Source organism: Podarcis cretensis, assembly GCF_951804945.1.
Source record: "Podarcis cretensis genome assembly, chromosome: 6".
In the NCBI taxonomy this organism is placed as follows: Eukaryota; Metazoa; Chordata; class Lepidosauria; order Squamata; family Lacertidae; genus Podarcis; species Podarcis cretensis.
In genome coordinates, this window is record NC_137175.1 from 60,826,484 (window position 1) to 60,844,397 (window position 17,914).

Here is a 17,914-nt window from a genome sequence, read left to right on the forward strand (position 1 = left end):
CACTCATTAATTTTACAGTATTTCTATATAGAGACTTTAAATTTTCCAATTCTCTTCCACCATCTCCTCTCCCCGGTCTCGGACTCTGCCAGTCACTTCCGTCAACTCCATACAGTCCATCAACCTGGAGATCTTATGTCCGAGGCTCTTAACTCTTTTCCAAGTCCCTTCTGCAGGTCTTCTTCATATTCTTTGATGCTATAGAGCAGATCTCGGGAAAACTCTGACCCAACAATATTTTTATTCCTCCTCGACAGGTCAGCCAGATTTCCATAGTTAAAGCTAAGATCCATAAAGTATTTCAGGACATGTTTCAAGATTCCTCCAAATCCAAAGGCCCCCAGAACTCCAGTCTCCTCCTGACCCAAGTCCATGTCCCAAAATTCAGTTAATCCCTGCATGGAGGGATCTTTCCAGCTTTCCTTCTGCAGTCCAGGCCGGGCTCCGATCCTCAAAATCTGACTTTTTCTAGAATCAATCATAAAAAGCCTCAACTTATAGTCCTCAATTTGCCTCTGTAAGGCTGAGGCTCCCACTTGTATTACTTTAGGTTCGACAACAACTTTCTCCTTCTCCTTCTCCACAATTTGTTCTGCTGAAATAGATTCCTGTACCAAATCCTGAATAATTTCTGTATTGGTACTCACTTTTTGTCCCAAATTAATCGCTTTTTGTCCCAAGTTATCAATTTTAGTAGTCATAACATCGGTCTTCTTGTGAAGCTGTTCCAACAAATAACTTATCTTACATAATGCAGTCACTAAGACTTCTCCTGTCGACATTCTTAAAAAGTCCAAGGTCAATCCCTGATTCTCACAGTTCTTATCCTGCAGCTGGAGATTCCCCAGCTCCACTCTTGTAACAGTTTCCAAAGCTCCCTCTAGAGGGAAACAGTCTCCACTTGTATCAATCCTTTCAAGCACAGTTCAAAAAGTAAAGTTAGTTTCAATTTTCAGTTACTTTTCCTCCTTTTTAAATGCAGAAGAGGACAATGGAAACAATATATTTCTCTTATTTAACTGTCAACATGTTTTATTCACAGTCAATGAACTCTCCCAAAACTTCAATCTACTGGCAGCCCGTTTCCAGGTTCAGAGCAGTGGTAATTTAATTTTTATCACCCTCTCCTGCAGGCTTACATGATCCAAAACTTCCCCCCTCTTCCCCTGCTTCCAAGGGGGGTTTAATGATTTTAATCGATGGAAATTTAATCATTTACATAAGGCTTTCCAAGACCTTAGCTTGCAGCTTCTTTGCTTCAATCTATTTACAAAAGGGGAAGGCGGAGTTCCTGCTTGAAACCTTCCCGTTTCGGTACCAAATTAAGACTTTTGTCAATCCAATTTTCCGTTCTACTCACGGGTAGTTGTTTAAAGTCAAATTGTCCACAGGAAAAAGTCAGCGCTCTCCGGCAACAGCAATGCGGCTTCACTCCGTGAAAAAAGCAGTCAATTCGAAGCACCGCGCCACTCACCCCATGTCACTCCGAATCCCCAAAACCGGGTCTCCCCGCGAGCAGGGGAGGCGCAAAAGGTGCCAGCCGAATCCCACATTCACAGGCTTCTCCCGCCTGTGATTTTAGTGGGTCTCCACCTTCGCCATGGCGGTCAGACCCTGATTTCCACGAAGCAAATTCCTCCCGATCGGAGGAACTCCGCCATTACCGGAGGCGCCAACCCGGAAGTCCCATAAAGTACCTTCTATATGCAGCAAAACAAAGTCAGGGATTAAAGTTCTCTTCTGCTTAGAAAGCATTTCTGCCTGAAGATCCATAATAAATCCACAGAATTTATGGAGGTGAGAGAGAGAAAGAGAGATTTGTCAGGCAATAAAGGGTTGATTCGGCAGAAGGTGATCTCAGGGTCCAGGTACGTTCATATGGAAAGAGGCGGTTCTTGAGGTATCACGGTCCTGAGCCATTTAAGGCTTTGTAGGTCAAAAACAGCACTTTGAATTGGGCCCGGAAACTAACTGGTAGCCAGTGCAGTCGGACCAGGATCAGTGTAATATGCTCAAACCAAGTTACTTGTACACCACTTAGAAATTATTGTAATAAGGTGGTATATAAATTGCCAAAAAAATGAGTACAATAAATAAATGAGTGGCTGTGTCTTCTGAATGGAGTTTTCCTCTCGGGATCTTTGGATTTTGCATAGTGAGTTGCAAATAGCATTCAGAAACAGGGCAAAAAATCCAAAGACCCACTTTTGATTATTGCGTGAAGATGAAAAATTTCCCCTTGTGCATATTTTGAAATGGAAACCAAAAATGTAGCTTGTCTCTTTTTGAAGATCATGACATCTGTAGAAGAGACAGGTGCGTCCTTCTCTAGGAACACAGGGGGGTTCAGAAGAGTCCCTCATATATGGAAAGAACATTTATTGATTTATATTTTATTTCATACAATTTATGTACTGTCCCACACTATCCACCATCAGCAGCATCTGAAGTTGCTCCATGCATATACTGATGTACATATGTAGAGCACTTTCACACACTCATTAAACACGAGCTGCAAGGAAATGTGGCTGGTGTGCACATCAGTGGGGTGGAGTTAGCCTGCATAGCCATACAACAACCTCCTGCCCTGCTTTCAACACATGACTCCTCCACTATATAGATTTCAATGTGTCCTCTGATATAAACAACATGGGGCACCTGAGAATGTGAATTTTCCCATTCATCTCAGTGCAGCCCTTAGGAAGCAGCCTCCTCTAGTGAAGTATTCAAGGAATCACCTGCAGGTGACTCCTCCAATCACATCACATCACTGGATATAAATGTTGATAAGCAGCAGTAGCACCACCCTGGAAGCCATAAATGCATAGATGCCTTAATAGATAAGGAAAGCATTGACAGATAAGGTGTAGGCAATGGGGGTGGTCCAAATGGGACACTGCCACACCAACTTCAGCCTGCCCTTAACCAACCTTAACTTGTCTGCCTTCTTACTTGCAACTAGTCCAGGAGGTGGCACTGCCTGATAGGTTCCTCCTCCTGAGTCTCAGCATTGTTCCTGAAGAATTTACCAAGGAGGATGGGGAGAGAAATCTAACATTGATTGATTCCGCCTGTCATTTTCTCTGACTCCACCTACTGGTGGCTTCCTTGCTTTCTGTCCTACCAGTTCATGGGCATCAATGGAAAACAGATTCCTTACAACTGGGGTTTTTTGGAACAGATACATATGTGAAAGACTGTTAAACAAATAGAAAAGGATCATTGGCATGAACTGAACAATCACACTGCTCCTTTTTGCAGTGGGGAAGCAAAAAAAAATGCACATTTGGAAATGCACATAATTTGGGGTTAATCCTGCACATTTAGGTTTAACCCTATTTTCTTTTTAGCACAGTAGCACTAACATTTGAATCTTTCAGCAATCTGTTCCAACCCCAGGCCCATGCATAGGCAGTTAGGAGAGACCATCTCCTTCATCTGAATGGAAAGCTTCCCTCAGGCACAAACACAACTTCAGATTGATTTGATTTAATATTTCAGGCTGCTCTATGCAGCTCAGCTTCCGTCTGCCATCTGCTTTAGCGGTCTGCGGTGACATAGAGCACAGTATTATTGTGTTTGCTGAAGCAAGGCCATTGGTTAAAATATTAATTTTCAGAGTTTTATGAGATTTGTATGAATAGCATATTTATCAGGGCAATCAAAATTAACCATTTACTATGTTCAGAACAGTGCTGCAATGCCATTTACACACAAGTTACAAAGCTGAAGTGAGGGTTCACTCTAATGTTCTTCGCTGCAACAGCTGCCCAAGAAACAAAATGCGCTTTAAACTAAATAATTGCTTGTCCCTTTGGGGGTGCCAATACTGTTAGGAAAATGTCTAAGTTTGCCAACATCCTTTTCTCATGTAGACCCATTGTGGTATGCTGGATAGTGTGACATTACAACAGGTTGCCTCTCTTTAAAACAAATTGTGCTTTAGGCTTTACTAGCACAGTAGACAAATTCTACATACTGTATTTGATGCTCTGATAATGCTGGACCAGTCAGCTTTACGGGTTTTATTTTTGGTTAAACTTCTACAGCTTAAGATAAACTTTTCTAGGGACTGGTTCTCAAACTGAAAAGTTTAGACTTTAGAAACAAATATCTTACAGTGGTACCTCGGGTTACATACTCTTCAGGTTACAGATGCTTCAGGTTACACACTCCGCTAACCCAGAAATAGTGCTTCAGGTTAAGAACTTTGCTTCAGGATAAGAACAGAAATCGGGCTCCGGCGGCGGCGCGGCGGCAGCAGGAGGCCCCATTAGCTAAAGTGGTGCTTCAGGTTAAGAACAGACTTCTGGAACGAATTAATTACTTAACCCGAGGTACCACTGTATTTGATGTGCCACTGACTCCGCTGCCTTGCAAGGCATCCCAATACATGGCAATTCAGAGGAAGGCCATATTGAGTTCAATAGGACTTAGTCCTAGGTAAGTAAGTACAGGATTGCAGCCTAAAGAAGCAATCCTACACACATTTACTTGGGGGTCCTATTGAGCACAGCAAGCCTTACTTCTCAGCAGACATATATAGGATTGTGTTGTCAGCTTTTCAGCTGAAACATTTCTTCCCCAATGAGATTCCTGGTAAACAAATTCCATCTGATTAGAGACTAGAGACAGAATAGTTCTCCTCCTCCCTTTTCCCTACCCTGGCATGTTTATGTTTTGCAGATGTGCTGTCTGCAGCATTCATTTAACCATCCAGATCTCTGAAGCATTTGGTTGAGAGTGCTTTAGATGCTAGAATAATAGAATTGTGGAGTTGCAAGGGAGCCTGAGGGTCATCTAGTCCAACCCCTGCAATCCAGGAATCTCTGACAAGTCCCACATCTGTCTGAAGAGGCTCAGCTTTGGTTCTTGAGTTGGGATTTCTCCCCCACCATCCCTATTACTATTCTGAGCATTGAGAGATATATGATTCTTCCCCTTTCTGCCATTGAAACAGCAGAATCAGTAAGGTAAGTGGGCAGGTAGATGGATGGGGGGGCTGCATACAAATGGACAAGTGGAAAGATCACTGGGTTTGCAGTAGGTCAATTGGGAAAGAGTGCAGTTCTTCCCCAGCTTGGGAGTAAAATCTAAACTGGAGAACCTACCTCTCCCTCCCTCGTCCCCTCTCTCATGCTGTACATTTGTGTGTGTGTGTGTGTGTGTGTGTGTGTGTGTGTGTGTGTGAAATGTATACCTGACACTTGAGGCAAACATGATAAATCACAAAGTTTATATTCCAAGCCCAGGAATTACAGAGCCTGGCAACAACTCTAAGTGGTACAGAGAGCACATCTAATCCTGCCAAATGAGACAAGGCCAGATGTCCTACCCTAAGCAGGCACAATATTGTACAGACCTCAGTAATTCCAATAGGCCACAATGGCTGAACGAATAAGACATAAAAGGATGGTGCCATCCCCCTCCATCTTGTTCATTTGACTTAATAAGCTTTTACAGAGTTACCACATTTTTCAACTCAAAGGTAGTAGTGTTCCTTTGGGGAGTGAAGCTATTGTATAAATATAGCAGTTTGCAGAGTGCTTCAGGATTCTCATGGGTAATATGCCCTATTTAATCCTTTCATTAGTATCTTAAAATCCCTGACAACTTGAGTTAGATTTGAGTGTTCTCTTATTATTACTAATTATTTAAAGCACCAACAGTGTCTGTATGCACATGCAAGACACGGGTGAGTTTCTAGGACAAGTTTGGAAACAGGACAAAAAAAGAAAAAACACTCTGGAGGAAAATCCAAAGACATAATTTTATATTTTTATAGTCTGAGTAGGAGGATGGATGAGGGATTTCATAGAATCATAGAGTTGGAAGAGACCACAAGGGCCATCGAGTCCAACCCCCTGCCAAGCAGGAAACACCATCAGAGCACTCCTGACATATGGTTGTCAAGCCTCTGCTTAAAGACCTCCAAAGAAGGAGACTCCACCACACTCCTTGGCAGCAAATTCCACTGTTGAACAGCTCTTACTGTCAGGAAGTTCTTCCTAATGTTTAGGTGGAATCTTCTTTCTTGTAGTTTGGAACCATTGCTCCGTGTCCGCTTCTCTGGAGCAGCAGAAAACAACCTTTCTCCCTCCTCTATGTGACATCTTTTTATATATTTGAACATGGCTATCATATCACCCCTTAACCTCCTCTTCTCCAGGCTAAACATGCCCAGCTCCCTTAGCCGTTCCTCATAAGGCATCGTTTCCAGGCCTTTGACCGTTCACTCTTACCAAATGGCCTAGTTCCGTTTAAATAACAAGAGGCCTGCATATGATCTGTGTCCAATTCCGTGAGGCAGCTCACCCATAGACCAAAAGGAAAAGATGGTAGTATTGGTCAACTTTTCAAAGTGCCCCAATTTTAGGTGTTACACTATTTTAAATGTGTATATCATATCTTCTGGAACAGCTTCACAAAACAGGATTGGGCTTCCCGTTGTACAGAAGTTCTAGTCCACTAAGGTCCATCTTATCTCCAAGGCTGTTTAACACTTGCATCAGGGTTGGAGAAGCCCACGAGTCTCCAGATTTTGCTGGACTACAACTCCTACCATTCTTGGTCATTAGGCTTGTTTGTTGGGACTGATGGGAGTAGGATCCAGGTTTTTTGTGGGGAGGGGGGCTTTACACAAGACACATGGGTCACCTCCCTCAGTCAGTCTAGCTCCTCACTACAGAAGCTCCAGCAGGGGGCTCTCATCAATGCAGCCCTGCTGGAGCTGAGGTTTTTCATAGATTCTGGTCACAGCCACCCATGACACTGGCCTAGTATCCCTCTATCATTAGCAGTGGTGAGTTGAAAGTTCAAACAAGAACTTTTGGCTTGGAGTTGGGGTAAAAATGAGAGTAAGAGCACTCTCCTTTCTTTTTGCTGCTGCTACTATAGAAGCTTTGTAGCACCGAGAGTGGTATAAAAAGCTCCTCTTAGCATCCCCCCGCCACAGAAGTAATCTAGAAATAACACGTAGTATTGCTCTAAAGAGACTTCCAGAGGGGAAATTGGCAGGTGCCAGGAACAGTTCTTATTGCTTCCATTATCAGTTAGTTCCTTCCTCCATTTACTTCACTATTTCATCCACAAATTGGACAGTGAAACATGAGGTCCGTTTCAACTCTGCAGGTCCAATGGTTTGCGTGTGCATATCTCTACAATCCTCTGAACCCTGGGAGAGTGCTCCAGAGGACATAGGAAGCTTTGGATCTCCTCCTCCAAGAGCAGAGAGAGAGCATAAGTCCCTTCCTTGTCACCACAGAAACCCCTGTAGCCTTTGTTAGTTTCTGTTTGCCACTGAGCAGTGCTTTGGAGTCACAAGACTCTGTTTACATTCCAGACACATTCCATACTGTTGGAAGTCTCACGGGAGATGGATGTGACGTACTGGCTTCCTGTTCCTTTGTTCCTCACTTGCTCTCTGCTCTCACAGAGAGAGGATGAGTTTTTTGTCTGCGTAGTTAGCAATAAAACTCTTTAGCCATGTAGCCATAAATCTCATCACTTCCGTGTGTTGCTTTGATTATCTGCTGAATGGGGGGGAGGGGTGCCCGGAGCCTTATCAGAGGCTCAGGTTGTCAATCACATTGAGGTCTTGGCCGGAAGATGAGCTTTATCAGCTCGGTCGAACGGAGATCCCAACAGCCCTTGCCATATTGGGTGCCTTCAGCACTGTGAACCGACGGGGGGGGGGGGGGGCATGCCTGGGGCAGATCACTCCCCAGCCCCTGCTTCCAAAATGGTGGGAATGTAAGGCAGCCCTGGCTCTGCTGTATATATTTTTTTCCCCCTTTGGAAACAACAAGTGAAATCCAGCATTAGTCACACTCAAAGATGAACCATGAAAATCAATGGCCTCTGAGTATGACTAATGTTGGCTACCACCCAATGGCAGCGAAATTGTGTCCCCTGAAAAACCTCAGAAAGGAGAAAAGAAAACCAGCAATCCACCTTTGGTTTTGCCCTTCTGACAGAGCACTAAAAAGGGCAAATCCAGCTTTTATTCTCCCACCCTGCCCAGTAAATGTATTTTATGAAAATGAGAAAGCACCTTCCTCTTTTCTTTCTGAAATTGCTGGCAATCCTTAGTATATATGTGCTGCCGAAGCGAGCACTGCTGGCAATCCTTGTCAGTTGCACAATGCCCCCACCTTATGGACAAGGACCCTGTTGTGTGTCGTTTCAGTTTAAATCTTTGACTAAAACAACAATGATGAGGTATTGTCAAGGAGACCACTCCAAAGGACTGTCCAAGGGGGAGAAATTCCAGAGATGCCTTAAAAACAGATTCCTACTGTCAGGTTTTCCCTGGGCTCCAGAGCTGATGTGACACAGATGTTGTGAATGGTGTCAGACAGCATTCAAAGTGATGTGCCTGGAAGGATGATTTTTAATATATGTTTAAATTGCCTATCAGGATACACGAGACTGGAATGATCCAGCCGGGATTTTTCTTTGGTAGACAATGTCAAAGAAAATCCAGAGAATAAAAGGGCTCACTCTACATAAACTGATGGGAAGAAGAAAGCAAGGTTTTCATTCTCGCTCCCCAAGCCCCTAAAAAAGAAGAATCAGATTTGCAAAAGAAAGGCAAAGAACTTGTAGTGATCAGCAATCAAAAGGGCTTTATAATCACAAAAGTGATTTCTGCATTCTATGTCTCCATTGGCCTAGCTTATAAATCGCTGTAAAAATCATGCTCAGCTTTGGCAAACAGACAGCAAATCTGTTACATACATCTGTAGCATATATACCAGTATGATTAAGTGCCAACAATTTCCCCTAAACAGCACTCTTTGGGGGGCCTACCCCCTCTAGAGTTTTTTTCTAGAGATTTATTTATGCTCCTGGAAAGCTCAGGTCCTCTCAAGCCTGCTGATATTTTCCTCTTGTATATGAATAGCAGCATTTGGGAGACTAGAGATCCACACGTAGATAATGACTTCATCCATTTACATATATAGGGGTGGAGAGACCAGATCCAGCCAGTGGGCGAGAATTTCTCCCACCACCACCCCAGACCAACCTTGGCAGGTGTGTGGGGCAGTTTGCCTGTAAAAGTTGGGAGTAGTTCATTATAATCACTAATCAACTAATCAGAGATTACAGAGAGTCACATGAATTAAAACTGCACCTGCAAATGGACAAAGCAATGAGCCCATTTGAAGGCAAACTTCATAGTGCAGCCAATCCAAACAGGGTTCATTGTCAGAGCCAATACACACAGCTCTCGCTATAGCTTGGGTGGCGAGGTGGGTTACTCCTGTCAGCAAGTTCCATGTGCAGAAGAGCACTTTAAGCTCCTGAATGTTTGTTTGTAGCCATGTCTTTACGTGCACCTCACCTGAAATCACTTAGGGGTGTTAGATGGATGTGGTTTGATGAAAATGGCCTCACGGGTCAAACTGAGAATCTGTGTTGGGCCTAATTAGGTTTGCATGCCAGAGGTTTCCCATCCCTAGTATATATCAAGATGCTATTTAGATTTCTGACTTTTCGCTGTGCTGAGATTGAGGATACGGAGGGAGGAGCCTTTCTTCCTCTGTAATTCATTTGGGCATGGAAGCATCTGGTTCTGTACAAGTTGACAATGTGCTTCTATGATGATAACAACTGCTGGTAAAGTGGGTACATGTTCCATGTAAATTGGCAGGCCCCGTTTGTCAAGGAAGATACAACTGGAATCTTCCACACACAAAAATAATTAAACTCCATTAGCTAATAGGGAGGACAGCAGCAGCTGCCAGAGTGGTTAATAAAACTAAATCCTTTCAACTAGTCTCTTTGAAGACAGCAAGTGTTTGAAGTGAAAGTCACAGGTAAGACGGGCTGATATTGTTGCATGCAGATTTAATGTTTGATTGGGGATAAGAAGGAGGGAGGGACAAAATGCTAGCAATTTGTGCCACATGAAATGTTGTCTCTCTTTCAGTGCTGGTAATGTCTGTGCTGGGGGGGGGCGCGGAAGGGTAAGGAGGAATAGCTGCAGAGCAGTCTTAAGCATTTTTCAGCTGTGCACCCCGTTAAAATAAATAGATGCAGGATGAAACTAACTGCTGAATTTCTTTGTGTTAAAGAAACAAGATAACACTTTGGGGAGGGGGAGATGGCAAATTGTTTCCTTGGCAAGTAGGTTGTCTGAGTCATGCAACCTTTTCTGCCTGCGGGATAGTTTTGGGAACTGTTTTATTGCAGCGGCAATAAGAGGAGCAGGAGGCATAGAGTGGCACTGTGGACCTAGTCTGGCAGTGGCATCATCACTGTGTACTAGGACACGGAAGGGGTGGGATGCTGGCAGCATCTCAATGACTCAGGTGCATGGGTGGGAGTGCCAGTTTGGCTCTGCCAGTGTGCCCAGACTGCCCTGACCACCCCCTCACTGTTAATCACTTGGTAGTGATGCAGCTGCCAAAATATAAAATATTTCTTAACTGCCCTTCATTAAAAAAAAAAACAACCCTCCAAGGTGGTGTACAAAATTATGATTCATGTTTTCTCCCCTTGTTTCTGAAATCTAACAGATTTTGTTCTTCCTTTTTTTTTTTTTAGTCACAAAGACTAGATGCTCATTTTGGGGGGGGGAGGGGAGACAGCTCAGGCCCATTCTTTCTTCCAGGACTGTCCTGAGGTCTGAATTAAATTGTAGTCTCTTGTCTCAGGCCTAAAAATGAGATGTGTAATTTGGGACCCATTTGTGGGCCAATCCAGACATCTACAGATGCTCCACCCAAAAGAGCCCAATTCAGGTGTGAAAACCAGAAGAACCCTCTTGAAGCATGAACATTTAGGATTAATTTAATAGGTAAAATGGGTGGGATTGCCAGAAGGAGCATATTCTGCCCACCCCACCTGTTCTCATAGTCCACCAGTTCTTTGGAGGAAAAGTGTGGAGCTTTCTGTCACATGTTTAATAACTCTGATTTTCCAGGGTTCTAAAACATGCAGGGAACCTTCATAAATTCAGAAGGCTCACTGCTTCAGATAGTCATCCTTCACAAGCTGTCCATCACATATTTTGTAAGCCCTGAATTTGCACACCTGAGGAGGGCTAAAGTCTGCCAGTTATCATGTATACATACACGATAGTTTCATGTTGTCTTTTTTAACATGCTCCTTCCTATCCTCTCATCCCTGTCCTGTCATAACCTGGATAAAACCTGAAGCCCTTTGACATCATAAGTAATTGGCATACTTAAGTCCTGCTGATTTCAATGGAAATTAAGCACATATCACTTACTTCTTTTTTGCATTCCCTTGTCAGAATCTAAAAGTTCCTGCACAACAACTGCAGAAGTTAAATGAGAAAAAATGAAATGAGAGATGCAATGTGACATCTTTGGTGTCACGGGACAGGTATTTGTCAGAGTTTGGAACAGAATATTTTACATCCTACCACCCAGCCTGCTCTCTGGGCCATGCTGCCTGACATCTGTTACATTAAAAAAAATACCTTACCCATTATTTGGCTGCAGAATACCACGAGGGAAGCATTTCAACTCAGAACTACAGACCTCTGCAGAAATGTGCACACATTAGTTTGCATACAGAGGAAATTAATTTGTGCTGAAACATTACGCATGCATTTTATAGATAGGTGGTATGCAAAGTTTTTGAGGCATCACAAATGGCCTAGACAAGATAATGTGTGTTCCACAAAGTATTCAGACTCAACATAAAGATGTGTGCAATATAAAAACCTGACAGCCATGCATTTACTATTATTAATATTTCATTCAGAACAGATTGCTTTTGTTTTGTCTTCTGTACCCAGCAGCTTCGAGTGCTAATGGTTTTTCTTATTGTTCTGGAAGGGTCAGTAAAGTATTCCACTCATGTCTGAATATGCAACCCCTTTCTGGGGCAAAGTGTGTGAATAACACCACCAGATCCATATGGTGATTCTTCTGTGATAGACAAACCTACCTCATCTCTGCATTTCAATTTGCAACAGACTAGACAAAAAGGGATTGTTTTCCCCTTCCCACTCCAAAAAATACTCAGAAGATAAATGGTATTGTTTCTGAGCTCATTCAAAAGTCCAGGCCTTTATCTTCCCAGTGCCTTATCAAGCACTTCACTGCCACTGCCCACCCCACATTCAGCACCTTTCCACCTCCCCCATCCCTTTTCAGGAAACTGACCTGCTTGTGGCAACAGCAGCAAGGAGGATTCAGAGTCCAAAGGTGCATTCCAGGAGTCCTAGTGCTTGTAATGCTGCTGTAACATAAGCCCTCTTCACTCATTACTTGTGTTTACGGCAATAGCATGCCCTGCTATTGACTTGGGTTTCGGGTCATTATTTTTGAGCCCTTCATGTTGCCTTCCTTCAACACCTGTGTGTTGGAAAACCCTGCTTGTGAGCTGCAGCTCACATGAAGATGCTCTACATGCCTGGGGCACCTGCATGACCCGGTGTGACAATCACACAAATCTCCTATACATGAGCTCATGCGCTCAAATTTCCTTCCAGACAACCATGGCACAATTCTTCATGGAAGCTTATGCGCCATGGGAGGAGGGCCCACCCCCAAGGCAGCGCAACATTGCATGAATTGCACTAGAGTATTCAGCCTCCATTGCTGCTGTTACGACTCAGTAAATTTTAGTGGCAAAGGGAAAGGGGTGTGTGCTGTGGTAAGAGGTGGCTTTCCCTCCACAAGAGAGCTTAATATGAGTTGGGCCTAAACTTTGAAGGAGCTTTCAGCCAAGCTCATTGTCATTTCGTCACCACTGAAGTAGTTCACCTCTGTCATACCTGTCTGACGTTCACCAGTAGATTGTAACAAGAAGCATTGAGTTGGATTCTTCTCTTTCTCCACTTAAACTTCCCTTCATTCTTTTTGTTCTATGGTTCTCTTTGTGCCACTAAATACCAGTATATTTCTGGTGAGATGGGGAGTCAAATTGCACCCACAACACCATGCATAGTTCTGATATCCAAAGTTTGCTGTGCTATCATGGAGATGAAAGGTGGACCAAACTTACTGCTGGTTAGCTTAGCACCATTTTATTAATTTATTTGCCCACAAGGTTCCAGAGAGGAGGCAAAGAGCACTGGCCATGGGCTGAGGGCTCCAGGCAGCTAGACACATCTTTGACCCATTAAGACAGGCTTCCCCAACCTCATCATTCCCAGCCTGTGTTGGTGAAGGCTTAAAGGGTTCACATAAATATACAATATCACAATGTAAATATTTCAGATGCTCAACATTCTAACATTGGTTGTGTGCAGCATTATCTTACATGGCCTATTTATTACTTTCCTTCAACAATCTTTGCTTGTGTTTTATCAGGTATAGATTCCTTATGCAAATCCTGACTGCTATTTTACTTATTTCCCAAATCATATTGTGCTCACACATTTAGTAGTATGAGAGCAAAAGAAAACCCAGAGGTGGAAAGCCCGGGGGGCAGGGAGGGGGGAGCAGTGGGAGGGGGGGGTGTTGCAAAGGGATTGCCAAGAAACAGAAGAATGCAGTCTGCTCCATCCATCGAAATGGTACAGTTAAGGGGAGAAAAGCTGAAGCAGTACTTTTCAATGCCAGCAAAAGATTCCCCAGTACAAATGACTCAGCCATTAAAGAAAGGAAGTAAATGTGTTACCATTACATTTTTAGTAACTGTTGAGACCTTCTAGAACTGTAGCTTCTAAAACAGGATATCAAATGGAGGGGGTGGTGGAGAGAGAGAGCTTTTCCTTCTCTAAATTCTCCTTGCAAATAAAGAAAAGGCCTGTTTGTTTTCCTCATAATCACTTCAAAGCAATCCCCAACCTTGCAATAAAGTAAATTCAAAGCAATTAGAGAGCAGTTCTGAGCAGAAAGACCAAACTGTGTTTAGAGCTCCTTCCCCCCACCCCAAACCTCTGTAAATTGGTTCCGCATACATTTTCCTTGAAAGGATGTTATTCCTCTTCTTTAAAAAAAGAAAGGAAGAAATGGAGGCAGGAAGCAGGATGTGTGTGTCCCCCCCCCCCCCTCTTTAAAAGAAGTAAATTTGCAACGACAAATAGAGATATGTTGTGTCTCTGGAGTGAGATATTATATTGCTGTTTGCAGGCAAACCAATTCAGCATTGCCCTGGTAAACTCTTATAAATTGTAGCAAACAATAACAGCGAGTTCGGGGGGGGGGGGCGGGAGCGGAGAGAAACAGAGTAATCTGCAGTGCGCTATGATAATAATAAGAGCCATACTACAATATTCTGTTACTTTGCCATCTTTACAATTCTTGCTCCCTAGAGGTCCTGGGGGAGTTTTCCTTTGTTTTTTCCTCCCCCTAGCTTGCCAGACGACATTTCCATGAAATGTAAAACTGATGCTTGCCATGCCCCCACAATGCTTGTAGCTATGAGAGCAACAGAGCCCCACCAAACCGAGATGTGGTTTAATTTCATTGTGATACAAATAAATGTAACAATTAAGAATATAATTTCAGGAGATGTCAGCGGCATAATTACTTGTATGGCTTGCGGCCAATTAAGCGGTAGGTGAACCAGCTCACGTAACTGAAGCGCGGAGGTTTGAAGCAAGGTGTTCGTGCTCTGGATTCTGTCAACATTTTGCTGAACTCTGCACTTCTCATTCTGACCACCCCAGATGTTGTTTGCAAAACAAATTTGGTCCCCAGCATAGGTAACCGTAATCTAAACAGTAGCATGCTGCAAGTGGCAGTGGTGGTAGGGACCCACAGTGGGAGACCTGCCAACAGATGGACTTGCATTAAAAATTCTGTACAAGGAAGACAAATTTGTTGCTGATTCAGGATTCCACCCCCCTCCCCAAACTCTCATGGCTAAAGATGCCATTTTTTCACAGAACAGCGTGGATCGTTCAAAAAGTTTATGACATTAAGCTTTACTTCTAGCTAATGTGCTTCCCACATTGCTAATTTGCTTCAAAGGGAACTTCCATGGAAGAAGAAAAAGGTGACACTTGTGCAACATTGCCAGGGCAAATATATCACTGCATGCTCATCAGCACTGGGAAGTTGTAACTTGTGGGAATATGGTCATTTGTCCATAAGAGCATGGGCAAAAGTTCATTATTGCAAGGATGATTTCATAGCAGAAAGCATTGCTTGGAGCATGATCAACGCGTGGAGAGCTCATGCTGCCCGATGATTGGCCCACGTAAGCATAGCCTGATCAAATACGTGGTCTGGTGTGAGAACATGAGACTAATGTATTGTATTGTCTTTTATCTGCTGACTGAGGCAAAGTTTTCTCCTTGAATTTGTATCTTTTCGTGGACACACAATAAAGGCTGTGCTACAGCAGCTTCTAGAGCAGAGCTGCGGCCAGATTTCTACAACCCATTTTGGTGTGAGACTGATTATTTACGGATGGCGAGCGGGTTCTCGTCAGTAACTAGTGATGACGATTGTGTGCATGTGCTCAGTAGATACAGCATGAGACACTTAATCTCAGGGTCACGGGGTTCAAATGCCACGTCGGGCAAAAGATTCCTGCACTGCAAGGGGTTGGACTAGATGACCCTAGTGGTTCCTTCCGACTCTACAGTTCTGTGATTCTATGTACACATACAATTGTTTCATGTGACAGTCTACATCCATCTTGTACTCTACTCCGTACACTAGATGGTGTGGTGTAGTGGGGACAATGTTACACCCAAACCAAAGAGACCTTAAGTCATGACTCTCATGGAGGCCCTTAAGTGAGGCACTACAGAAGGGTTCACTCAAACGCCTTCATGTGCCGAAAGAATGTATCAAGGGGGTGCACTGAGTAGTGCTGCCCCCCTGCAAATGCTATATAGTATGTTAGAAGAAGCTCTTTGTACATAGGGTTCCTTCATGTGAGGGATGGTCCTACTTAGCTCAGGATTCCCCCATCACTTGGTGGAGCTCAACACACACAAATCGGTATGCATGTATGACTACTTCTCTTAGGTGCCCAGTTTGCGGCTGTCAGTGGCAGAGTGTGTGGCAAACCCACATGTATTTTAACACTTACGTAGGTGTGTCTCACCCTCATCCATACTCTCTATCAACTTCACCTACTTCTGTGGCAATCCTGAACACAGTTACTGGAAAATAATTTCATTGAACTCTGAGACGATTGTGCTGCACAAGGGTAGCCTGCTTCGTTGCTCTCCATTCTTATGGTTCTTTATCTTTAAACTGGGTGTTGACTGGACAGCCCTTCATACAGGAGACTCCTTCAAAGTAGAGGGCCATCCTTCTACAGCCTGCAAAGCAGAGAACTCCTGGAAACAGAGGAGTGACAATCCTAAATTCATCATTAGCCTAATCTACCAGGAGATAAGTGCTATAAGCATCATTTTCAATGCACCTTTCTTCCACATGTGATTTTCTAATTGTGAAGATGCCCAGTCCTAAGCATGCTTTATATAAATCTATTCATTTCATTCTTTGAGGAGAGAGTAAATATAGGAGAACTGAAAGCATGCAGAATCTGGAAGACCCAAGTATGCAGAATCTGGGAGAGTCAAGGCTCTATCCTCTACAACTTCAGTTCCCTGTGTGTAAACTAGGAGTAAAAGCAAGCAACCACATAGTCTGGTCACATGCACTTATTGAGGAAACGTACTGTCCCCTAAAATAGCATGCAAGTAAAGCAAAGCACAAGTTGTAAAATGCTTTGAATATTAAATTTCTTATGTATGAATAATATGATAATAACCCTTCAATTCAGAAACATCTTGTATGTTTTAATAGTCATTTTATTCCACCCACCCCAGAACGCCATCCGATAATGAGTATAGTTTTTCCTTTCAATTACATAGCAAGTGTGGATTCCACAATTTGGATGGCTTTAATTGCTTTAAGTTTCTGCAATTAATAATCTATTTCTGTCATTAGGTGAAAATGAAAAAGATTATCACGTGTGTGTGTGTGTGTGTGTGTGTGTGTGTGTGTGTGTGTAACAATAGGCTATGATTGCTCTCAGTCGAAAGTGATGAAAGTGCCGTGCTTATGGTGCTCAAGTGGAACTGCGAGCATCCCTTTGTAGATGCTGCTGAACCAGATAATCTCAGCCATTAGCACCTGATCACAGGAAAACATTTACTCTGGATTAAGAGGAGAATTGTGGGCATGCTTAGAGGAAAGAGATGATGGCTTGGTGGGCTGCCGTCTATGCAAGCAAAGTCCCAAGATATGCCCTACATTTCAGAGATGAAAAAAATACATAGGCATGCTTGTGTAACACAACATTTGAGCCTCACTCTGCTCATGGTTATGTACTGTAGAAGACTCTTCACCACCTGGCTTTATCTTATGTTCACTTGCCCCTGCAGCAGCCTGTCTTGCACTGACCTAAAAGCCCAGAGAGTAGTGATTATTTTGCCAATCACAATTGGCCTACAAACCATAATTCAAAATATACTTCAGCAGCAGCTGTAGTTGTGTAAAATGTTGGCATGTGCACTGCGTGGTATGCCTCGGTATTCATTTTGGTTGGGACATGAACCACTGGTGAGTTATTGTACTTATTTCTACACAGTCTCTTTTCATAATCAATTAGTTGCAGCCCTGTTTGAATACCACAGAACCAAAAGTAGGTTACTGGAGTTTCATTGCTATGAACACTCACCTGAAAATAAATCCCATTGAACTGTATTTGGCTTACTCAACTATAGAATTGCACTGCATATCTCTCATTTGGCATGTGGCCTTAAGATGATGTCTCAGAGATGGTTCCCCTGGTTCCACCTGTTCTCTCCACAGGACATAACGGTCTCTGGCAGGGCACTTAGGAGGCTACAGAGATTCCAGTTGTGATGGCAGCAATAATAGCTCCCATGGTCAGTCCAGCTCTGGAATTTTATAGTACGGATTATGTCCTATTGAATTCATATTTTAAGGGCCATGAGAGACTCTTAGATATAATTATAATTTATTTAAATGGGCTTGGTATTATTGCTGCATGT

The 17,914-nt window shown here is 43.2% G+C and overlaps 1 protein-coding gene across 2 annotated transcripts in view; it reads right to left on the reverse strand.

The window, feature by feature from the left end:
- Window positions 1-17,914, reverse strand: part of DAB1 (DAB adaptor protein 1) — a 666,637-nt gene that overhangs the window by 456,463 nt on the left and 192,260 nt on the right. Inside the window, exon 1 of one of the 2 annotated variants that reach the window (XM_079982112.1) lies at window positions 13,612-13,631. The exons of the other annotated variant lie outside the window; for it this stretch is intronic. The gene's annotated coding sequence lies outside the window, so the exon portion shown is untranslated. Of the gene's footprint in view, window positions 1-13,611; window positions 13,632-17,914 lie in introns of those variants that run through there. 2 annotated transcript variants of the gene reach the window in all.